This window comes from Triturus cristatus, chromosome 8 (assembly GCF_964204655.1).
Source record: "Triturus cristatus chromosome 8, aTriCri1.1, whole genome shotgun sequence".
In the NCBI taxonomy this organism is placed as follows: domain Eukaryota; kingdom Metazoa; phylum Chordata; class Amphibia; order Caudata; family Salamandridae; genus Triturus; species Triturus cristatus.
The window spans coordinates 1,385,716,365-1,385,741,934 of record NC_140591.1 but is presented as its reverse complement, the minus strand read 5'-3'; positions in this window follow the sequence as shown (position 1 = coordinate 1,385,741,934).

The window sequence follows — 25,570 nt, the reverse complement described above, 5'->3', positions numbered from 1 at the left end:
GGAAACCTGCCCCAGAGAGTTCCAGGGAGGCAGGCAAACCTTGGGGTGTGGGGATGCTCTGGAACCTACTGAGTAAGACATTGCTTCCCTGTTAGACCTACCTAAAATGGCCCATTAGCAAGCTAAAGGAGGTCCCTCCCGGGCAGAATTCTGCCAAGTGCAGAAGGAGTGCTCACTCTTGAGGACGTTCGGTGTCAGGCTGAAGCCCAGGCAAATGGAAACACCTCTGGTGGTCACCTGATCTACTGGGAGAATGATCTCTTACAGCGAGTGAGCCTGAGGGCAGCCTGCGGTTTGGTGGTCCCCCAATGCTACAGGGTCTTCCTACTTGGACTGACTTATGGTGTACTCCTAGAAGGACATCTGGGGTAGACCAAGACTTTTGAAAAGCTTGTCACCCACTTTTATTGGCGCAAATGAGAAGGGCCTCAGATGCTTTCTGTAGGTCCTGTCCTACCTGCCAGGCCTGTGGGAAAAAGGGGGAAGCAGAGGGTTCCCCTGGTTCCCCTTCCTATTGTTGGCCCTCCCTTTGGAAGGGTAGCCATTAATATTGTGGAGCCTCTGGACCCCAAGACAGCTGTGGGCAAAAGATTCATGATGATGCCACCGGCTACACAGAGGTTATCTCTCTGAGTACAGTGACTGTACCCGCTGTGTCCAGGGCATTGTCGGGGATCATTACCTGAGTGGGTTTCCCCAAGGAGGCGGTGTCTGACCGATGCGCCAACTTTATGTCTGCGTTTCAACTTGATCAGAGGGAGTGGGTGATGGAGTGAGTGGAGCTCCAGGCCTTGTAGGAACGGTGGAATGGCCCATATGAGATAAAGGAATGCAAGGGGTAGGTCACCTACCTGGTGGAACTTCAGACCTCCAGGAACCCTTTAAAGGACCTTCATCTTAACTGCCTCAAACCACACTTTTAGAGGTCCGAGGTCACTATGCTCTTGATGACAAATGGAGGTGAGGAGGAAGAGAGTGAACTTCTCCTGGATTTCCTCTCCTCAAAAGAGTACAATGGATCAGGAGAGGGAGTGAACCTCTCCCACTCTCCGACCCCTCAACAGGAGCGAGACTTCCACTAGCTGTTGGAACAGTTCTCCTCCCTGTTCCCACTTACCCCTGCGCTCACCCATTGGTGTACCCCCAATATTGACACAGGAGACAGTATGCCTATGTAATATAAGGTCTGCAGACAATCTGACAAAGTGAGGGCCAGCATCAAGAATGGGGTGTCCGAAATGCTGAGCAAGGGGTGATTGAGCACTCCAAAAGCCCTTAGTCCAGCCCAATAGTACTGGTACTCAAGGCTGGCTCCACAAGGCACCACCCCAGAATACTGGTTCTGTGTGGATTATAGAGTGCTCAATTAAGTCACCAAGAATAACTCACCCCCCAAGCTGATGAGCTCATTGATCGCATGGGAGCAGGCAAGTTCCTTCAATTTGATATCAGGATATTGGCAGATTGCCTTAACCGAGGGGGCCAAGGAGAGGTCTGCATTCTCTACCCCAGAGTCACATCCAGTTTAGGGTGATGCCCTTTGGGTGACGAGCCCTTGTGAAACTGCACTTGAACTTTTGAGCCGGTCTCTTGGTTTACCGGACCTGAGAGGAGGGGCCACGCAACGTGACAGGCATAGGAGCGCCATAAAGTGGGCTGAGGAGTCCGAAGGAGGCCGATCTGGGCCACCCCTCTAGGCTCCGAGAGATTTAAATATACCTTGCCTTTGTAGATCTCTCGGCAGCTTTCGACTGCGTGATACACAACAAATTGTGGAAGATTTTAGCCAGTATGGGGGTAGAGTCATCACTGATTCAATTTCTGAGACAATTGTATTGTAATGCCAAAGCAAGGGTCCGTTACGGACTTAAGAGAGAATGCACTGCACCGTTCAGCATAGAGAGGGGGGTTGGACAGGGATGTGTCCTGGCACCGTTTTTATTTACACTCTATACTAATGGCCTGGAACAAATTCTGATAGAGGATTGCCGGGACTAGGATTGCCCTATATTTCAGATTTAATAAAAATCCAACCAGTTCTGTTGTGGCATAGGATCTGGACTTCATTTTTAATTGTGATATATTGAAAGATAGCCTTACGTTATATCGGGCTTTGGAGATCCCATGGCTGAATTATATAAAACAAATTATGAACAATCTGGGCCTCTCTGAATAATTTAATAACCCTAGAATTTTACATTCTGTTACCAGAAAGCACCTTAACAAATGTTGTTTGACACACATGGAGGCAAATAGATTTGCTGACAAGGCAGTTAAACCATCTGTACAATCAAATCAACTTATACTTACTACTTATGATACACAGATGTATCTAAATTTTACATTAAGTGGGTTCGAGCAATTTGTTTTAACCCGTTTCAGAGTCGGTCTTTATCATCGGCTGATAAGTTTTCCTGAACCAAACAATTGGTCTCCAATATTAAGTAGTTGCCCTTGTGATAAACAATCTCAGCAAACAACTATGCATGCAGTTTTATTTTGTAAATTTTATGTAACGCAAAGAAAACGATGGATTTTACCTGTTTTACAATTGTTAGGATTGAGACAATGTAGGCCAGCGTTTTTAGCATTGCAATTTTTAGATAATGAATGTTTCACAAAGTCGATAGCATCTTTTTTTAAAAGTATTGTCAATTACAGGAAAATAATTTTTATATGAAATTCACTGGAGAGGACAAAATGAACTCGTAAATTACTGGTGGAATTAATCATTGTATACCCGAGTAACTCATTTTAAAGGCACCTGGTGTACTTTTTACTATGTAATTTTGCTATTTTAAATTGTTTGCTTTGATGATTTTATCCACTAAAATCGAATAAAGCTGGCACTGATTGATTGATTGGGTGAAGAATGCCCCGCCACCTTCCAGAGAATGGTCTACTGGGTCCTGGCTGGGTTGAAGGATTTCTCTGCCACCTCCATTACGGGGTCAGCTTTAGCTGGGAGGACCACCTGAACCACCTCTGGCTCAGAAGGCAGGCCTGAACCACCTCTTTCTCAGATGGCAGGCCTGACTATCAAGGCCAGTAAGTGACAGATAGGGCAGGGCTCCATGGCCTACCTGGGTCACCAAGTTGGTGGGGGCAAGGTATAGCCCCTCAAACACAGAATTCAGAACCTCCTGGCTTGGTAAACCCCCATGATCCAGACAGAGGTGAGGGCCTTCCTGGGCCTCACCGGCTACTACAGGTGATTTTTCAAGGGCTATGGCACCATTGTTGCCCCCTTGACTGAGCTGACATCTAAGACACAGCCCAAGAAAGTGATCTGGAAAGAGGCGTGCCAGAAAGCATTCGACACCTTGAAAGAGGCAATATGCACAGCACTAGTGTTCAAGGGACCGACTTCTTTAAAGAATTCGTAATCCAAGTAGACGCATCAGGACATGGCATAGCGGCAATGCTCTGAATGAAGAGGGCTTAGACCTACTTGAGGCCTTCATCATCAGGAGGCTACTAACCATGGAAGATAGGTGGAGTGCCATCGAAAGGTAAGCCTTGGCAGTGGTCTGGGCAGTGGAGAAGTTGAGACCATACATTTCTGGTACTCACTTCCAGGTTCAGACAGACCGCAGACCCCTCAGGCAGCTCATGTAAGCTCATGCAAATAAGGGATGAGAATCCCAAACTGTTTAGGTGGTCCATCTCCCTACAGGTAATGGACTTGATGGTGGAACACTGCCCTGGTACTTGTCACTTCAGTGCTCATGGTCTTTCCAAGTTCTTCCGCCTTAGTGATGAGAACTCTCATGAGGGTTGGTAGTAGTTACCTACTTTCAGTTGGGGTGGGAGTGCACGTGTTAGACCTGACACTCTTGAGTGGTAATCCCCCAAATGTTTGCCGTTACCTCTCCTGTTTTGTTAAATTTGTTTTTGTTAGCCTTAAGGCTCTCTGCATTTTACTACTGATAACCAGTGCTAAACTGCTTATTCTCACTCCCTAAAATATGGTCAAATTAGCTTACAACTGATTGCCATATTTAATTCACTTTCATGTCCCTAGTACAGTGATATTCCATACACTCACAGCTGGTAGATTAAAAGCTACTAATGGACCTGCCACACTGGGTGTGCCATTCACTGAAAAAGCCTCTTAAACATCTCAGACCTTCCATTGCAGCCTGTGTGTGCAGTTTTAAACTGCCAATTAGACATGGCAAACTAAACCCCAGACCTAAAACTCCCTTTTTAATAAATGTAAGTCACCCCCAAGATAGGACCTAAACAATCAATAGGGCATGGTGCAGTATATTTAATTTAAATGGGACTTGTACTTTTAAGCTGTACATGTCCTCTTAGTGAAAAACTCCAAAACATTTTCTCACTACTGTGAGGCCTACCCCTCCCATAGGATAACATTGGGTGACCTTATTACATTTGATGAAGAATAACTTTTGTTTGGTAACTGGTTGGTGTCTAAGGGATGGTATTTTTTACTATTCTCTTTAATAGTAAAGTCGGATTTTAAGTTACAATTCTGAAAATGCCACTTTTAAAAAGTTGGCCCTTTCTTGTCCTAGCAAAAGACATACAATTGACACACAATAAATGGACGGAATGCAGAACAAATCAAAACATTCACCCCCAGTCAAAAGATCTGGTTTAAATCCATCATTCTTTTGCTCACGATGCCACCCCAGTTTAGACCTGACTATATGCAAATCGGTCTTGACCCTGTACCTCATGGGAACAGTCCAGCCCGAACTGCCAAGCCAGATCCTCCCTGGACCGTAAACAAGCATCCTAGGACCGGTTTCGGGGTTCCACCCCTCTTCAGCCAGGATAGCTTGATTCCAGTGGCACAGTGAGCCCAGGACTCATGTCTGAGCATGCCTGGCGCACTTAGGGCGAGAAAGCAAAAGACACACAATTGATGGACGGAATGCAGAACAAATCAAAACATTCACCCCCAGTCAAAAGATCTGGGTTCAATCCATCATTCTTTTGCTCACTATGCCACCCCAGTTTAGACCTGGCTATATGCAAATCGGTCTTGACCCTGTGTCTCATGGGAACAGTCCAGCCCGAAATGCCAAGCCAGGTCCTCCCTGGACCGGAAACAAGCATTCTAGGACCGGTTTTGGGGTTTCACCCCAGATAGCTTGATTCCAGTGGCACAGTGAGCCCAGGACTCACGTCTGAGCATGCCTGGCGCACTTATGGCAAGAAAGCAAAAGACACACAATTGATGGACGGAATGCAGAACAAATCAAACATTCACCCCCAGTCAAAAGATCTGGGTTAAATCCATCATTCTTTTGCTCACCATGCCACCCCAGTTTAGACCTGGCTATATGCAAATCGGTCTTGACCCTGTGCCTCATTGGAACAGTCCAGCCCGAACTGCCAAGCCAGGTCCTCCCTAGACCGGAAACAAGCATCCTAGGACCGGTTTCAGGGTTTCACCTCTCTTCAGCCAGGATAGCTTGATTCCAGTGGCATGGAGAGCACATGACTCACGTCTGAGCATACCCGACCCACTCGGGGTGACAAATGCAAAAAGAACTGTTGATGGACAGAATACAGAACAATGTCATACATTCCCCCCAGTACAGAGATCTGGGCCTAAATCCATCGTTTTTTTGCTCACCATGCCATTCCAGATCTCTGTACTGGGGTGAATGAATGACATTGTTCTGCATTCTGTTCATCAACAGTTCTTTTTGCATTTGTCACCCCGAGTGGGTCGGGTATGCTCAGACGTGAGTCCCGTGCTCTCCATGCCACTGGAATCAAGCTATTCTGGCTGAAGAGGGGTGAAACCCCGAAACCGGTCCTAGGATTCTTATTTCCAGTTCAGGGAGGACCTGGCCTGGCAGTTTGGGGCTGGACTGTTCCCATGGGGCACAGGGTCAAGACTGGTTTGCATATGGCTGGGTCCAAACTGGAATGGCATGGTGAGCAAAAAAACGATGGATTTAGTCCCAGATCTTTGTACTGGGGTGAATGTATGACATTGTTCTGCATTCTGTCCATCAACAGTTCTTTTTGCATTTGTCACCCCGAGTGGGTCGGATATGCTCAGACGTGAGTCCCGTGCTCTCTATGCCACTGGAATCAAGCTATCCTGGCTGAAGGGGGGTGAAACCCCGAAACCGGTCCTAGGATGCTTGTTTCCAGTTCAGGGAGGACCTGGCCTGGCAGTTCAGGCTGGACTTTTCCCATGGGGCACAGGGTCAAGACTGATTTGCATATAGCTGGGTCCAAACTGGAATGGCACGGTGAGCAAAAAAACGATGGATTTAGGCCCAGATCTCTGTACTGAGGTGAATGTATGACATTGTTCTGCATTCTGTCCATCAACAGTACTTTTTGCACTTTTCTTGTCCTAACCATTTGCTGACTGCAGCTTGTTCGTGGGTCACATGAATAGGTGTAGTTGGCAGTTGTCCTTTATGTATTTATCCCAGACAGCCACACAATAGAGGTAATGGATGTTGACAGGATGGGTCATCCCAGCAGAATGGGGGTAACTGGGCACAGCCCCACTTGCACTTCAAAGACACTGCCTCAGCACACACAAAAGAGCCTTGCACTAGCCTATTGTGCCCGCAGACATCCTGGGACCAGGTCAGGGAGGCAAGACATTCTAGACACTTCCATGGGGGGGACCTCCAGACGTTTCTCCCACTTCAAAGCTGGCACCAGGTATTAGTACTGGACCAACACTCACAAAAAAGTATCCCAGAAAATGACGCTATATACTGGGCTCTATTCCCTTAAAGATGTATAAGTTAACTAGCATGAATGAGAGCCAGGAGATCCGGACCCTAATAGGCATGTGATGGGGTTGGGATCCTTGACTACTGTTTGACTACAGGACTACCCCTCACTCCGCATCCCTACGAGACGCATGAGGTCTTCCCTAGTTGGGTTGAACACAACTAGACATCCCAGATCCAGGATAAGTATATTGAAGGGCCGGGTGTTGGTGTGCAGCAATCTGCACCACAGAAGTAACTTACTTTGAACCAGGAAGTGAACCACTAATGTTTTGCCCTGAAGAATGCCTTGGACCTACAAGGGCCATAGTCAAGAGGCTGAAACATGTTGGCAATGTGACTAGGGTCATAGGACCATTAAATCCTCGAGACTCCCCATTTTTAGGTCGAGCAGTCGAGACCTCTTGTATATACTTTAGTTTATACTTATATGTGTATGCACTTTGTGGGCTCTGGAGATCAGCCGTAGGACATGTCTACTTCCGCTTAGGGACTTTTTTTACTGTTAAACTGCCTCTATTTAACTGTCTTAATAGAAAACGACCAGTAGAGGTCAGTAAAATAACAGAATTGCTTTCTGCTGAGGGACTTTCTTTTTCTAATTTTTCTGCCAACTGCCTCTATTCAACTTTCTTGATAGAAAACAACCTGCAGAGGTCAGTAAAATACCAGAATCACTTTAGCATTCTCTAGATTCCAGTCCATAGAAATTGCCGTCCACGAGCACCCGTAGACAATATTTTTTTCAAATCTTGTATTTTCATTGATATGACCATGAAGGCCCTGATTTTATATTAAAAACAGAGCTTTGAACTGTACCATTTCCCGCTGAAAGACAATATTTCTCTCCATGTGCTCCCATACCTGGCTTGTCATGCAGTTACTGGTTACTTTACCTCCATGTTAAAGACCAGTAGATGTTTCAGCACCCAGGCTAATGTGCTGCAAAGCTAAATACATATCAGGTCCCAAAGGCGAGACCAATTGTATTGCAAATGCTTGTTCCTATTTTTAATATCCCCTGATACTCCATTATTAAAGGGATACCTGAAGTCTCAGGAGGATTTTGAATCTTAAAAACCCCCTGGCCTATTCTTCTAAGGGCTCCCTGGAATATGGTCGAGCCCACCCTGACCTGTAGGAGTGGGGGTGAATCCGATGATGAAGCATGACACTACTGGAGTGTGTGAGGGTTACTAAACAAAATGGGATTGCTCCCAGTTTGTTAATTTATGATACATCTTTAAGAGATTAGTGCCCAGTATAAAGCGTAATTAGGTGGGATACTTTTTTGTGAGTGTTAGTAATTAGTTGGGAGGACGTACCCCTCCTTTATCTCTTCCAGCACTGTGGAAGACCCTCTCTACCCTTCCGGCCGCTGGCCATATTTTTGTATTTGTACTGGACCCTCAGACCCACTCTTTAGATCACTGCTGTGAATGACTCAGAAAAATACTGTTCTGCCTAAGGAAGGTAGACTGGACCTGCTCCTTGACCCCTGAACCACCAGAGTGACACCAGGGGCTAGCTGTCTGGCCTCTTATTCTGAGCTAAAGGGACATAACAAGCTCTAGAGACCTGTCCTGTATCTGTCCAGGTACCCAGACTCAACTGGGCCTACCTGTGCTCTGCTGCTGGCCTCGGCTAGAGTAAGTCCTGATCCCTAAGAGGTGACCCCAGAACCTGGACCTTTGGCTGGCATCAGAGTAGACTCCTCCTGGCCCAACTGTGCGTTTCCTCAAAACTAATACAGCGTGATGCAACTCGACGCAGCACGCCACAGAACCCCGCATTGCAGCATCTCTCGGGCACTTATTGGGGACCTCATCGGAACCCACAAAGTGTGATGCAACTCAGCACAGGACCTCAGTTTATTTATTTATGCCTTAGTTAATTGAAACCATACATACAAAAATGATTCCATGCATCACTGCCTTCAGGTTTTCATTATAAATCTCTTAAGAAGTCTCATGTTTTCAAAGTTGTGCCAGTCATATCATAAAATTCAAAATAAGGTTATAAAATTAAACATAAAACAATCCATTCTAAAATTAATCTTTATCTATTGCTTATCCTCGGATTCATCACTTACCATCATAATTCACCAAAAATCTCATACTTTCTACATCATCCCCATCTAAATTAGGACTTTATAAAAAAGGAAAACACATGTGATTATGAGCTTGTTCGTGCCTCTAGGCAGTCAGGTTTGTAAACGATTGTCTCTACATTTCACCAAAGGACTTTGGTTGCTCATAACAAGTATGTGAAGGGTCCTCCAGGTATGGATCAAAAGTGCATGGTTCACATGTTATTCACAAGGTGCTACAGTGCACAATAGTTTCTCAAATGGCTGCATGAATTTCACAAATCTCACTGCTAATATTGGGTGCTGTGCTATAAGGCAGGCAATGACAGTGGGACTGCAAGAGTGTTGCAGGGAATCTGCTCATGCACAGAACTATGCGCAGGAAACCAGGACCTCGGTGTATTGTTGTGTACCAAACAAACCCCCTCAGTGCCCAGAACCCCAATCCGACTAGAAATAGTGTCTCATTCGTTCTCTGCACTACAGCAAAGCTTCCAACGATTAGACAACCTAGAACATGCGACTTAGTAAACTCTCAAGGATAGCGGGAAACAAGAGCACTCTTTCGTTCACACTCATACTTGTCCACAACGTGAGTAATCAGAGACACTGTATAGTTTAGAATGTTTATTTTTAACTAACATGCTCTAAGGTGCAGTACTTTAGCCAATACGAGCATCATAATGCATAAGAACAATATAATTAGCATTGTTACAATTTCATAAAGCACAAAAGGGGAAATCATATTATAATGACAGTGGAAACAGGACTATAGCGCCATTTACCACCCTACCCGTGCTTATGAGCTAGTTTAGAATAATTATAGAAGACCTCTGGGCTTTGTCAGCGAGACCCCATACCTACGAGATCAGATGCAATGAATTACATCCCAGGATCAGCACAGCTCTTCTATGTTGGAAAGGTTTTCTCCAAGTGCCTTCTCATACATGTATTGCCATATTAAAAAGCACCAGAGTTCCAGTTGGGCTGCTGTGCTTCATGTTATGTCTATGTGCGTGGGACTGACCACAATGAATCAACAGCATACATTGTTATTCGACCTTGAACACACTGTGCAGACAGAGAGCATGGTGCCCAGCTGGATATGTGAAAGGTAGACAGTTCTCATGTGAAGCAGCGCCAGCAAAGTATTTCACGAGAACAGAGCCATGTAGTGTCGTGTGCAAAAGCAGCAAAATGGCAGCCAAGCATATACTACTTATGCTAACTTAGCAATGTCTGCAGTTAACCCCATTTCCTCACTACAATAGTGGATGCCCAGTAGCTGGAGTTGTGTTTTTAGAAATACCTGCCCTTCTTTCAACAGAACCGGGAAATTTCAGATGATATACATGATTGTTTCGCTGTAGGAATGCCAGAGCCTGCATGGTTGGTTTCTGTTTTTCCTTATTCTCGTGGATATGCAATGCAAGGTTGGCAGAACACCTAACCTATATTGGATGAGTTTTTGTTTAACATGTTTTGACATGCAGACATTTATGATAGGCTGTGGACCCAGTTTGACGTAGTTGTTTAAAACTGACCAGGCATGCTTTCTAAGGGCCAATGTTTGTTTGTATACTAGCCATGATGTCTGGTGCACTCCATTGGAAATTAGCCTTTTAAATGTTGTTAAGGTATTGGAATTTGCCCACAATGCAGCTACCTGTAGATTCTGTAAAGGTTGGTCCAGATAGACCCAGGCTGCAGATTGACTTCCTGATTTTCCTATTTCAAGCCATAATTGGCTTTCCGATGTGTCAGTTCTTGCGGTGTGTAGCTTGAAGCATGTTTTTAGAGAGGCACCGTGCCTCTCCAGCATTTGGTTGAATAGGCCGAACTCCAGCCGAACTTGTGCTGGGAAAGCGTGTTGTGGAAGGTAAAAAACCCTTCTGTAGATGTGCACTAAAAGTTTATCCAGTAAGTTGGAATCACTTCCAAACATGACGTCTGAACCATTAGCTATGGTAGGCAACAGTTTAGCACAAATCACCTTGATTAAAGGAAAGAGGGAGGTACCTAAAATGATTTTGAAAGACCTAAAAATGTGTGTAGTAAGGACGCAGCTATTGATTTTATAACCTCCTTATTTTATGAAGGAGGAAAGTTCCATGATTGTCCATGATCATTCTCAAGTACTTGTATTCCACTGCAACTTTAATTTGGAGGTCATTCAGGTACCACTAGCCTTGCTTCTTTTTCTTTCTGCCCATTATCATTAGCCTTGTTTTCTTTGGATTGTTTTTGTGTCAGGGAGGTATGGTCCCCCAATTCAACATAGAGCCATGTATTTGAGTATACAGAGATAATACATTTCAGTAAGGAGGGCAGATGTTTCTTGCTGCTAGTATCTGACATAAGATGTTATTTGGGAGTTAGTCAAAGGCTGCTTTGATATCCACGAAACATAAATATAGTATGGATTTTGATTTTATTGTTTTGTCAGCCAACTTTGCCAGGACCAAAAGATTTGCAATGGTCCCCAACCCATTTCTAAACCCTGATTGATGGGTGGGGAGGCAATACAATGTTCATTTGCCCAGGACTCGATTACTCCCAAAAGAAGGCATGCGTAATATTTAGCCTCGTTATCCAGCAGGGACATTTTTCAATAGTTTCCTGGGTCTGTAACTTTTCCTCCTTTTATATCCGGTGGATTATTGAACTTCTCCAGGATTCCTGAATTTGTTCAGTAAAAATGCAATGATTGTATTAGGCAGTTTTTGGGAAGTCCAGCAATCCGGGTTACCTTTAAAGAGTTGTTGTAGTAGCCTATTTGGCCCTGGAGACCCATCAAGTCTTCCGCTAATGATTCTATTGACAACCTGTTTACTGGTGAACCCTGCAGTTCCCATACATGGGGGAGCACGTTTATCTACAGTTCATGAATTTGACTGTTCTGCATCAGCAGGTTTTTCAATCGGAAGGGTTCCTACGTCCAATGTACTTCCTGCTATGGAATTTGGGTGTCCTGTTGCACAGACACATTGGGTCTTAAGGATATAATCTTTCCATTGATGCACAGCTATGTGTGTGGAATTTACCACGGGGTGTTCTCGGTTACTTTTATTGCTGATCTCTCAAAACCTTTTTTGCATTTCCTTGACTTGCTAGCATGGAAGCGTGTCACCAAAGTCAGATTGCTTCTGAAAGCTCTAAGCTGTTTATGTAGCTCCATTTTAATAGACCTTATAGATGGTGGTAGTCTGAGATGCAGCCTTCTATTTTGTGCCACAACATGTGCTTATCATGTATTTGATGAAAACTCCTCAATCTGGTTCTTGGTAACCAGTTCCCATGAAAGGATCGGACCCAGATCATTTTTGGGCAGGATTTCCATTATTGACCGACAGCGCTCCTCCAAGTACGTCGCTGTGACTTTCCAATTTAATCTCTTAATACTGGATGTTGGTGATACTGAGCTAGTATATAGACTTTTTGCCTGCAACGGGCTTTTGTTGCTTAGCTGCAAGTTTTGTGGATTGTGATCCCTTTGTTTGCAGGCGTCTATCCTGAATATCTTTAAGTATCTAAACAGGGAAAGGCGGGTGAAGGTGTAGTCAATAACGAATCGTGATTTCGGAGCAGTGTGAGTCGAAGCTGGAGGCTGATCCCCTCCTGCTCTTCCATTCGCTGCTCCGAGACTGGCATGCAAATATATACCCAATATCTTTTCTCCAAAGGGGTCATGTCTTTTGAGCAGGGGTATCATTTGATGGGGGATGTTCCAAAAGGTCATCTTGTAGCAACACCAATTGGTCTCCATATCTGTCGGTGAATAGATTGAAGTTAAAGTCGCCTGTTAAGATCACGTGTGCCCCATCATACTTTTGGCTTAGGTCTGTTATTTTTTCCAGCTACGGTATGATCTCACATATTGAATGGTGGCATAGATGGAAGTAAATATACATAATTATCAGAGGGGCTTGCAATTAGTACTCCAGGGTTTGTGTAGCACAATTTCTTCAATATCAACATCCAGATTTGTAGAAATATAAATAGCTGGTCCACCTTTAGGTCTACCATTTGACTTCATTTTTAAATCCGAGGATCAATATCCCAAATACCCAATCGAGGGTATAGATGTTACCCACCATGTTTCCTGCAATGTTAACACATTGATTGATTGATTGATTTAGGATTTATAAAGCGCCTGAATCATCCCCCAAGGGGTATCTCCGCGCTCGCAAACTGCTTAGTCGGTCAGAGAAAAAGGAATAGATTAAAACAATGCAGTTTTCAAAAGCCTACGAAACTGCAGGTGACAAGAGCACTCCCGCAAAAGGATTGAGCAGCACACATGGATTGAACAGCACACATGGATTGAACAGCACACATGGATTGAGCAGCACACATGGAAAAAGCAAAATGCCATTGTTTGTTTTTGTGTAGGAAGGTGTCCCTTCCTGTACATAAACAAACCTTTAAAAAAGATGCCATTGTGTCACTTTCATGTCTGCTGCATGAAGCAGACTGGACTGATAAAGAGAGCCTAGGATATGAAGGTCCTGGGGTACAGGCCCAGGAAGGCACCGGAGGGGCCTCTGCAAACAGACAGACTGATGGGTGAGATCACAGTCTAAAGTCCATCTGGACGCATTGCAATAGGTGTATAAAATAGTTCTGGGTGCTAATGGCCTTCATAAATGCCACAAACTGCACTTCACATATAAGGCTATGTATCCTTGAAGTGCTTACAAGATTGTGCCTGTATTAATGCTAAAGAGGTTTCCATGGTTAAACTGGTTCTATCTCCTATACTTGCTCATATGGTTAAGTTCAGAACACACATGATAGTCAACTGAGAGATATATGACAAAGGGAGTCATCTAGCTCAAGCTAACAAGATTGACCAATATACAACAGAAATGTTGGCCTGGTACGACTGAACCTTCCCAGGCTAGATTGGGTGACCGCAAGTGGGTGCTTTTTTAAAAACAAACAAAGTGACATTACAATGCATAAATAGTCTCATGGATGAAAGATAGACACTGTGGTTCCTTTGCAGGAAACTCATATATATAAAAAAAGAGAAAAAGCACAATTCTTATATATCTTTCTGGTAAAGACCCCGATATGGAGAGACAATTGTCGCAGTGCTAAATTTCATTTGCAACATCTCATTGATAAGTTGGCTCACCCTGCCAAATATTTTGAAATTTCATGAGTGCCCCCACTCTTTGTAAATTACGTTTTTCCCTTGATTTAACCTTAAATCATCTTTTGTATGCACAAATCGTAAGAAGGAACTACTACTGTTCCATTTTTGTAAAATCAGGGATTTAGCCACTAAAGATGAAATAAAGAACAGCTGCTTATTCAGTACAGATAAAGTTAGTGCAGTAGAGATTTTAAAGAGAACTCCCAGGGGTCTGGAAATAAGGGCACCTGGAGTTTGGTACTAAAGCCACTGGAAGACTCTTCCAAAAATCAAACTAAAACGGGATAGGTGAATGAATAAAAGACTATTGGTCGTATAGAACGCAAAGTTTGCTCGAAGGCGTCAAGGCGCTGTAGGTAAAGTATACATGTAGCCTATCTCCTAAATTTTGTCCACATCTGAAACACTCCCCGGAGGTATGGGGGATCATTTTATGCAAGAGAGATGCTGTATAATAGAGCATCCATTTTGAGAAACAAAGCCAAAGTTGTTGCTGCACTATATGATACCAACTTCCCAATCCTGTTAACACACTAATATAGTATGCTTGACTAATAGTGGAAGCTCATGCAACCATTGGAGGCAGAATACTTCGCAGAAGATGATGAAATTGGAGGTATGAAAAATACAGTGCTGGAGGGATCGGTGATTGCTTGTTCTCAGCTGATCCCAGGACTTCATGGTTCCAGCAGGTAAAAAATCGCTAAATCGATGGATCCCTACCTTTTCCCAGTCCTTAATACTTCCAGTTTCCACCTGTAAACCCAGTATACCGCATTCCCTTATCAGCATTGGGGGGAAGAATTGGGAAAAGTGAATCTCTTCCTTCAGTTAATTATTCCTCAAAAGCACCTCATGGAGGTGGCTTATTTCTTTAGCGTTTCGGAATCTTTGGAATTTTGAGAACTTGAGAGAGACGAATATCATCTTCTGGGAGCATTTGCTTGAGACAAAAGTTATTGAAAAGATGATGTGGTGCTGCTGCCCGAATAATCCTGTCTAGGAATGTGGTTTGATAATATCTTTGTACAGTGGGTGTTTGTGTTTGGCTTCCTGCAAGCAATTAAGTGCTCTAGAACTGCATTTGAGTTGAAGATCGACACTGAGTCCTCAAAAGTGATACTGATTAGAGTCAGTCTTAGAAATGTGGCAGAGAAGAAAGGAGACACAGAAGATGCAGTTGAGGGTTCCATAGGGATTGTTGCTGAGATGAGAACTTCAATATTCGAGCAACTGAATGTTGCAAGATTGTTAGAAGATAGAGTTGAGGCTTCTGTGGAGTCTGTCGTGGTAGAATAACCTCTGCTTCCTGGGATTTCCAGAAAGGGCAGAGTCCCCTTCAGTTGACCTCTTCTTTGGGAACTGGATCCTGGGCAGCCAGAGGCTTCTAGAAATTGTTCACTGGCAATCACACAGGGCTCTAGCGATATCCCGACACCCCCCCCCCCTTGAGGGGTTTGTTTTCTGAACTTTCTCTACTAGGATGACATTTTACAAAATATGAGGAAGGGAGCAGCAACACAGTCTGAGGGCCTCACCATATGTGTTCGCCACATTTCACACAAGTACATCAACTGTGTAAATCCTACGAGGCAGTAAAGCCTCAACTCAGAGAAACTCAACTCAGTATATGTTACTGCACCCAGCGAAACTAAAAGTGAACAGAGATGGAAAGTCACACTTCTTGTTATCAGCTGAAACTGACTTACTGGATGGTTGGCAGAAGCCATGAGAAGCAGGAAGATCGAAATAAATGCAGGATGCAGAGTGACATAATAATCAGAGAACGTTCTAGGGAGAAAGGGAAGTAGAGGGGGAGAACAATTTTCAGCACTTCACTGAACGTGTAGTGTTGAACAATGATGGCACATTATCTGTTGGACAGGAACATGGCAACGATGGAGGTGACATTGTACACTGTTCTTTCGGACACTGACAATGTGGTTATGGAATGTGGCTTTTGGCCCGACAGTGGCCCTAGTGGATGCCTGCATGCCCTTCTTGAGCCTGAAAGGGTCCGGCACAGTATACTCTACCATCCCTGGAGCCCGTGACAAACTGATGGATGATGAGGTGGCGATTGCTGAATTCCACAATTGTTTTGTCGTTCTCATTTATGGTTTATGTTCAGATGGGTAAGATTAGTATTCCCCCGACGATGTGTGGAAGCAGAAACATACACCAATACTTAGGACACCCCAAAATCCAGAAATCCAAAATGTTTACCTATGACACTTCTGCTGAAATAAATTGCATGACAAGGCACCCTTCCCAACATACATTTTGCAGAGTAACTGTAGGAAATTGGATTACTGGTTGAGGGTGTTGAAACCCTACTCAAGCGGCAATCACATTCTTGTCTTGGTAGAACACAACGAAACCCCAAATTAACCTGTGCTCAACCTTCTGGTGACTTGGCTTAACTTAGAGGCATTGTGTAAATTATTTATACAACACACAATCACTAGTAAGGTGAAAACACAACACAACAAAAACCCACACCAATTTAAAACAATAGAGCAAAATGTTATACATTATTTGATACCAAAGCAACAAAACTCCAATGAGTAGAAACTGGATACCGCAACCGGTGAATCCGCTCACCACCAACAAGCTGCTTATTCGTGTTGAGGCCCCCACGAGGCAGGGGCCACACTCCTTAGATGCGGGCAGTACCGTTGAGGCTCTATACAAGGCACTCCAGCCTCGAGGCACAATACTTATTTTTACACTCAAGCCAATCTACCAGTTAGGATCTGATAGATGATGTGGGCACCTAGGAGGGCACCGCACTCCAGCTGTCACAAATAGATGGTGTGGGTGCCTCCTGGGAGGTCTTTGATGTCCCTGAGACTTCCAAAAGAGAACAGCGGGCATGGCAAAAAGCCCTTGGAGAGCACACTTCAGGGTGCCACATAGCAGCAGGTAGTGAGCCCAGGTCAGACACTTTTCAGCAAGGGTGCACAGTCCCTCCCAATGGCAGTAATCCTCCTTGTGCACAAATGATTCCTCTGGCAGTGTGCACCAGACAGTTCCAGTATGTTCGGTCCCACTTTCCCATAAGTGTATCTCTGCCCTGCTGAAGTATGACACCAGTAGTTATACTGAAGTGTGCCTGTAAAATTGGTGGTGGTTTCCCTTTGAACCACGGATGTGTCCCCAACATGTCAGTCCTGTTTGCCATAGGGTGTTGGAATGCAGATCTTAAACATTAGCGGCTGGCTTCCCAAAGGCCAAGTGTCAAAACCTGTCCCTCCAGGCTATCCAGCCAGGCCCTTAAATCGCAGAGGTCTGTTGTTCCAGTTGCATGCCCAATGCTTTATAGCTGTCACTGAGGAATGCACAGATGTGCTCCCCTAGCCTCCGGTGTGGACTGGAGTCAAGCTAAAAGGCACAAGAAGAGTTTTAGAGGAGAGAAATGCCCACTTTCTAGAAGTGCCATTTCTTAGCTATTAATGACAAATCCACCTTTACCGTAGTAGAGGGCTTGTCATTGTGAATCCAATGATAGGAATCATTATGAAGCTGCTCCACTGCAAACACTATTGCAGCCTGAAGTAAATCCAACCATTCCCTCATGTTAACCTATGGTAAGAGCAAGCCTCATAGGTAGTGAAAAACACATGGGTATTCTTCACTACCTGGGCAGGGAACACACATGTGTACCTGCCCTACATTTCACCTACCACTTCCTTCACCCCATAGGACTTATCCTAGATGTTGTATAGTAGTAGTGAAAGGTCCCCTCAGGATTGGCCAGTGGTTTAGAAAGGCTACCCTGAGCATAAGTACAATTGTGCACACGCAGCCCTGCAATGGCAGGCTTGAGACATTTTTAAAAACATGAGGTAAGCACCACTTTCTAAAGTGTGTTGAGAAGGGCACAGGCACTTTCACACTGCATATACAGTGGAAAAGTGCCCAGAGCCATTAGGCCGCAAGCAGAGAATCGGCAAAGCCCTTGTGGTGTTCCATGGGATGAGCCGTCCTTCTAGGTAGGGAAAACCCACGGGGGTTCTTCACTACCTGGACATGGAACACCCATGTGCACCTGACCTGCCTCTCACCAACCACTTGCTCTGCCCTTCAAGGCTGACCCTAGGGGTGCTCTAGTGGTAGTGGAAGGCCCACTCAGGGTTGGCTAATGAGTAAGACAGGCTATTCCAGTGGGTGGCATAATCAGTGCTGTGTCCCAATATAGCTCAGTGCAGCATCTGCCCTGGGCATGTGGTCTTCCTTTTTACAGGGCACTCACAGGTACAACACCTAAACGAATCAAGAGAGCACCACTTTCTAGCATGTGTAGGAAAAGCGTGCGCACCTTCGTAGGCACATTATCATGATCTCTTGGACATTTAGCACAAGGGATACATTTTGCAGAGTATATGTTTTTGATTGTTGTTCATCCGGTACACAGCATAGCTATCATAAGAGGATAAACAACGACAGCCTGGCTGAGGTCTAGACATGGTAGTGTAGGTCTGTTTATTATAAAAATATGAGTATTTCCACGTTCAGACCAGACTAGCACTCTGCTGTCATAGCGAGGTCGCTGCTTGTCGGAATTCCAGACGAGCTGTTCCTGATTCCCTCTGTGAGAAGGGATGTCCAACTTGTGACCAAGAAGGGCCCCTGAAGACACTTACCCTCAGGTGATGGGGAGTCAGATCATCCAGTAGGGGAATTTGGCAGATCACCCACCCCATGGTACTTGTTTAAGGAGCACATAGTAGGAGTACACTATACACTATACTTATTTGTCAGCATTTATAAACTGCTTTAGCACAATGGGGGAATTGTTTATCCTTCTCACCGTTCTCGTGATGCTAATAACTCTTAGCTGGCATTATCTAATAATCGTTGCAGCACAAATATATTATGCAAGAATCTCAATGCTTCAATAAATATCGATATGCTTCATTGTGTACATTCTTGTATACCTCTTTGGGTATGCATGAATGACTGAGGATAAAGGTTCTAAATCTGTTACCACAATTCCTTGGGTTGTCATGTTCTGAGGTTGCCCATCCATTTGTTGCCTTCTTAAGTTTAGGGGTATTCATGTTTACACTGTCAGCTATCAGGACAATAGCCCAACTTATCCTGAGGGTGTGCACAATCCCAATGTTTATGTTGTCTGACAAATGCACAGTTCCTAACGAGAAAGTAGAAGCCATACCACAGCACAAAAAAAGAGTATGAAACCATTTGTGAGTGTACTGAGGCAGAGACTTTGTGATGTGCAAGTGTGGTCGGTGACAGCTTCTCCCTCTTTCAAGTCAGAGATGGCCGATCCTGCCAACACCTATTCCTCCTTTGTCTCTCTGTCTCGGACTAATACACAAAAAACAACTGCCAGTTGTAACTAGTTGTGTGACCCAGCATACAGGCTGCAAGCATCAAAGTTTAGGACAAGAAAATGTCAACTACATTAAAGTGGCATTTTCAGAATTGGGAGTTAAAATCCAACTTAACCATTAAAGAGGGTTTTAAATTACAATACTCTAGACACCAAACTTGTCATTCCTACCTGCTCCCAATTAAAGTTAGCGTTTATTAAATGTAATAAGGTAACCCAATGTTATCCTATGGGCGAGGTGGGCCTTGCAGTAGTGAAAAAATAAATGTAAGAGTTTTTCACTACCAGGACATGTAAAAGTTAAAAGTACATGTCCGACTTTTTAATTACATTGCACACTGCCCTATGGGCTGTTTAGGGCCTACCCTACGGGTGACCTTTATGAATTAAAAAGGAAGGTTTGGGCCTGGCAAAAAGTTCATTTTGCCAGGTCGAAATGTCAGCTTAATATTCCACACACAGGCTGCCATTTCAAAGGACTGCTTAATTCGGTGGCACAATAAATACTGCAGGCAAATTGGTAGACTTCAAATGACATATCCTGTGTACATGTGGTAGCATTTTACTAGAGATTTACAAATAAATTAATTGTGCCAATTGGGTGTAAGCCAATGCTACCATGTTTAAAGGAGAGAGCACTAACACTTCAGCACTGGTTAGCGGTAGAAAGCGGTGCAGGGTTCAAAGGCCACCAAAAATGGGTTCAGAAAACAGAAGGGTTAAGGCAAAAAGTTTGGAGAGGACCCTGCAGAGAGGACCTAGTCCAACAGTAACAGTAAGTAATTAGGGTCATTCAATAATTGTGCTCTAGTCTAGATCGGCAAAAATGTAAAGGGTTTTATTGCTTAAAATATTAAATCAAGTGATACACAATAGATGCTAAGAAGGTTTCAATGCAGTTATACAGAACAGTCATAATCAGAAAATTCTATATAAGTGTTAATTGCAATTTCAAGAGGGAATCAGATGGTATCCCTAGTAGAACAGGAAACCAGTCTTCAGATTCTATAAAAATCAGCTAAATTAGGAAAAGGTCGGACAGAGCCCCTACTAAACAGGAAAGTCTTCTGGCTCACACCAAAATCAAGTGCTTCTTATACACAATTTTTTCATAACAAACATAACGTGAATGTGAATTTGAACTTAATACATAAGCCCTATCCCCTTTTAATAAAACATTCAGCCTTTTCCATGATACTGCCATCTGGAGATGTGAAATATTTCAACAATGACGATTCACCCAGATGAATAGGATCAGACCTAGCAAAGGTACTACAGCAGAAGAGCCTTAAAGTTGCAACAAGTTAGGGACATAGAGTATTTGCCAAAGGTTTTGTATTGACAACAGTGGAAATAAACCATTACATCAGGTTGACTTCACTCTGCAGAACTTGTGCGGAGAGAAGATGAGCAGGCGGACAGGATGGGAGGGGCTGAATAGAAAAGTGATGACAGAAACAGCATCCATTTTATCCAAAATGGCATTTTCACATAAATGTTGCACAACTTAGTCATAATAATAAACACACTTCTATACATCATATTAAACTCATCTCAACTGTAATCATGTTAGCTCATCATATGCGTATTGAATCTAACACAAAAATATTTTTCTGTCCAAAAATTTAATCTTTGAAAAACGCTACCACAGTGCACCCGCCCATCCTCCCTCTACAAGCACTGTAGCAGGAGGCAATAAGCACACATGTAGAGGTAAATCTGAAATGGTTTTTCCATTTCCCATTTTAAAGAAACAGGATTGTACCGTAGGGGTGCCTTTTAAACTGGACACTTCTTACCTGTCTCCTGGTTTTTGTCTCCAGTGCCTGTATTGGGGATACTTTCACGACCCCTGCTTCGCGGGCGCCGTTCACAGGACTCTGGGATTGCTGCAAGGTTACACTTCGGGACTGCGAGGCCCAGCAGGCTCTGCTGTCCACACCTGTTGCCTCTTCCCCAGTGGACACGCCCCCTCCTGGCTTAAAAGCTCAAGCAACCACTCGCTCCACGGGTGCCGTTTAAACTGGACTCTTCTTACCTGTCTCCTGGTTTTTGGCTCCAGTGCCTGTATTGGGGAAACTTTCACGACCCCCACTTCGCGGGCGCCGTTCACCGGACTCTGGGATTGCTGCAAGGTTACACTGCGGGACTGCGAGGCCCAGCAGGCTCTGCTGTGCACACCTGTTGCCTCTTCCCCAGCGGACACGCCCCCTCCTGGCTTAAAAGCTCAAGCAACCACTCGCTCCACGGGTGCCGTTTGAACTGGACTCTTCTTACCTGTCTCCTGGTTTTTGGCTCCAGTGCCTGTGTTGGGGAAACTTTCACGACCCCCGCTTTGCGGGCGCCGTTCACCGGACTCTGGGATTGCTGCAAGGTTACACTGCGGGACTGCGAGGCCCAGCAGGCTCTGCTGTCCACACCTGTTGCCTCTTCCCCAGCGGACACACCCCCACCTGGCTTAAAAGCTCAAGCAACCACTCGCTCCACGGGTGCCGTTTAAACTGGACTCTTCTTACCTGTCTCCTGGTTTTTGGCTCCAGTGCCTGTATTGAGGAAACTTTCACGACCCCCGCTTCGCGGGCGCCGTTCACCGGAGTCTGGGATTGCTGCAAGGTTACACTGGGGGACTGCGAGGCCCAGCAGGCTCTGCTGTCCACACCTGTTGCCTCTTCCCCAGCGGACACGCCCCCTCCTGGGAGGTCCACTTAACGCAAATATTTTCCCGCAACGCGGGACGCGCGTGGGCGGTCGCCGGGCTAAGCCCGGGCAAAGGGCGGGCCGTCTGAGGCCGTCCGAGGGCTGCCGAGGCTGGGCTGGGCCTACCCTCTTGGTTTTGTAAATCTAGGTATTGTAATTTGTTATTTATACTTAGACTGATATCTCTTATTGTGTACTTGCCATTATGTCCTTACGCTCAGGAAAAGAGAGACTGGTACAAGTCCAGACTTCGTCAGGGGTGGTAACAGGCCCCCTTGATGCTTTTTTAATTAAAGCGACGGGTATCTTAGAAAAAGAAATAGCCTTAAACTGGACTCTTCTTACCTGTCTCCTGGTTTTTGGCTCCAGTGCCTGTATTGGGGAAACTTTCACGACCCCCGCTTCGTGGGCGCCGTTCACCGGACTCTGGGATTGCTGCAAGGTTACACTGCGGGACTGCGAGGCCCAGCAGGCTCTGCTGTCCATACCTGTTGCCTCTTCCCCAGCGGACACGCCCCCTCCTGGCTTAAAAGCTCAAGCAACCACTCGCTCCACGGGTGCCGTTTAAACTGGACTCTTCTTACCTGTCTCCTGGTTTTTGGCTCCAGTGCCTGTATTGGGGAAACTTTCACGACCCCCGCTTCGCGGGCGCCGTTCACCGGAGTCTGGGATTGCTGCAAGGTTACACTGCGGGACTGCGAGGCCCAGCAGGCTCTGCTGTCCACACCTGTTGCCTCTTCCTCAGCGGACACGCCCCCTCCTGGGAGGTCCACTTAACGCAAATATTTTCCCGCAACGCGGGACGCGCATGGGCGGTCGCCGGGCTAAGCCCGGGCAAAGGGCGGGCCGTCTGAGGCCGTCCGAGGGCTGCCGAGGCTGGGCTGGGCCTACCCTCTTGGTTTTGTAAATCTAGGTATTGTAATTTGTTATTTATACTTAGACTGATATCTCTTATTGTGTACTTGCCATTATGTCCTTACGCTCAGGAAAAGAGAGACTGGTACAAGTCCAGACTTCGTCAGGGGTGGTAACAGGCCCCCTTGATGCTTTTTTAATTAAAGCGACGGGTATCTTAGAAAAAGAAATAGCCTTTGTAGAGAAACGTCTATCTTTAGATCTTATAACAGGCAAGCGCTCTTCTTAAGGTCAAATTGCTACTGCGATTTCCCCTAACAAAGTGAGCGCTTTAGTCCTAAATACAAGCCTACATCAAGATCCTGCCTCAGTGCCGGTAGGCTTATGTCATAACAAGGATGAATCCATTGCAATTTTAACAGGTGATGGCTTGTCCTCGAGTGATACTAATGTTAGTGGGGAGGATGTTGCCTTACATACTGGTTGTCCTGCTCAACCCCAAATATTTAAGGGGGTTTCCCAAACTATTAAACGTCGCAAAAGGAAAAGAGTGAATAGAGTACAAAAGGGAGGTATATCTAAGATTCCTAAATCTAATACTACAGTATTGAATCCATCGGCTGATTCCAACCCTCACTCTCCCATACCTGTATTAACTGATACTAGCCCACATTGCCTGTCGGCCACAGGTAATGAGAAAGATTTATTACATAAAATAGAAGTATTAGTTAAATCACTTATGATACCCTTACTTGAACGTACTAGATTGATGAATACTAAAATGGAATCTTTGGAGGAAATAGTTATCGCTAATAATGAGATGTTAAAAGAATTGTCGAATAAGCAAAATATGTCTCAAACGATAACTACAACCCCCAAAGATTCTGGGACAGGCGTATGTACCATACCTGAAACCCAAGCCCCTGCTGAACATTCTAGAATCCAACCATTGATAAGCATAAATACCAAGGATGTTAATATTGATAAGGAATTCAAGGGAAGTGCAAAGGAAAAATTAAAGTCTAATCAAAGCGCCCCAACGTTGAGGAGCCAAGAGAATCCTCCTGCAGAGCCCGTTAAGAGGGATTCAAAACAGAATGTTCATAGCATCAACCTTCCTCCCAAGGCCACCCCATATACAATAATTCTGACGGGAGTATCGGTTGTTAAAGGTGAAAATTCTGAAACATTTAGGGAGCTCAAAAATAAAGTAGTCTTTTGGTTGAATAAAAATAGACCTCTCCCACCGACCTCTGTTACGGAAATTCTTAATGTCAGAAGAGTAAAATGGGTGGGGCATTGCCCTAAGGACCTAGAGGGGGATTGTATTATTGTCAATTTCAGGGACTCATGGGTGGTGGATTTTATACGTAGGGAACCTAGATTTGGTAGGATGGGTGATGTGCAATCTTTGGACCTTAATTACTTCTATCCAAAAAGAAATAGGGGTCCTCCTACTATACCTATGTTTAATAATCATGGTAAATCCAAGGGTAGGTTCCTAAATGGATTGGCACCTTACACCCCTTATTCCATCCCCCATCTGTATAATTGCTTTGAACCACTCTCTGACCTAGAGTGTATTGATTGACTTCCTCCTAACAACGCTGGGGTCAGTCTACCAGATATTAACGTTAGAGTTGGTGAGGGTTCTAATAATAATATTGACCCAGCAGCAGATGGTGCCGCCAGCTGTAGCTTATGTGACTCGGTTTCAGTAGATCGTGGTAGGAATAAAGAGAAATATGACAAGATTTGTGGGATTACTACAGTTAGACATCCCCCTGTCAGTTGTCTGCAACCAGAGGGGGGTGAGCAGGGCCCAGTAATGGGGGGAACGAATCAAGCAAAATTAATATTTCAGGACACTGGGCTGAAAATTGTTTCATGGAATATTGCTGGACTAAAGGGAAAGTTAGGATCGGAGGATTGGACAGTTTTCATTGACAGGTTTGATATTATAATTTTTCAAGAAAGTTGGGCACCTGATCCGTTGTTTCTGACAGGTTACCTAAACTATTTTAAACCGGCAATACAGGGGAAAAAAGGAAGACCCTCTGGGGGCCTAGTTATATGGGTCAGGCAAACTAATAATTATAGGATAGTGGAAGTTCCAGTTTTGAACCCGGATATCCTGGGAATAAAATTAAGCAGGGCGGACCACAAGAGCTTGTTTATTATAAACATCTATGCTCGTGGCCTACCTGGGGGGAGGTGTCCTGCAATTATTGATGAGTTGGACTCATATCTAGAAGTAATTGGGAGGGACAACCCCATTATACTAGCAGGGGATCTGAATTGTAATTTTGAACCCTTGACGTGCGAAAGTCAGGACATACGGGAGGAGGAAGATGCAGTCTGGAATGTTCCAGTCCTGGCCCTAAATCCCATCAAAAAGGCAACTGAGGCGGCTCTACACTGGCTTGGTCTGTGTCTGGAATGGGGGCTAAGAGCGGTTAATGGTCGCTCCCTTTCCAATAAAAACGGACATCCTACTTATGATAATGGGGCCAGTACTAGCAGAATTGACTATATCTTGTTAAAAATGGAGTATTGGTCTCTGCTGGATGATATGGAAGTTGTTGCCTGCCCAGAGAGCGACCACACTCCTTTAGTCTTAAGTTTAAAATAATTAGTTGGCCAAGGTGGAACAGATCCAGTGAGAT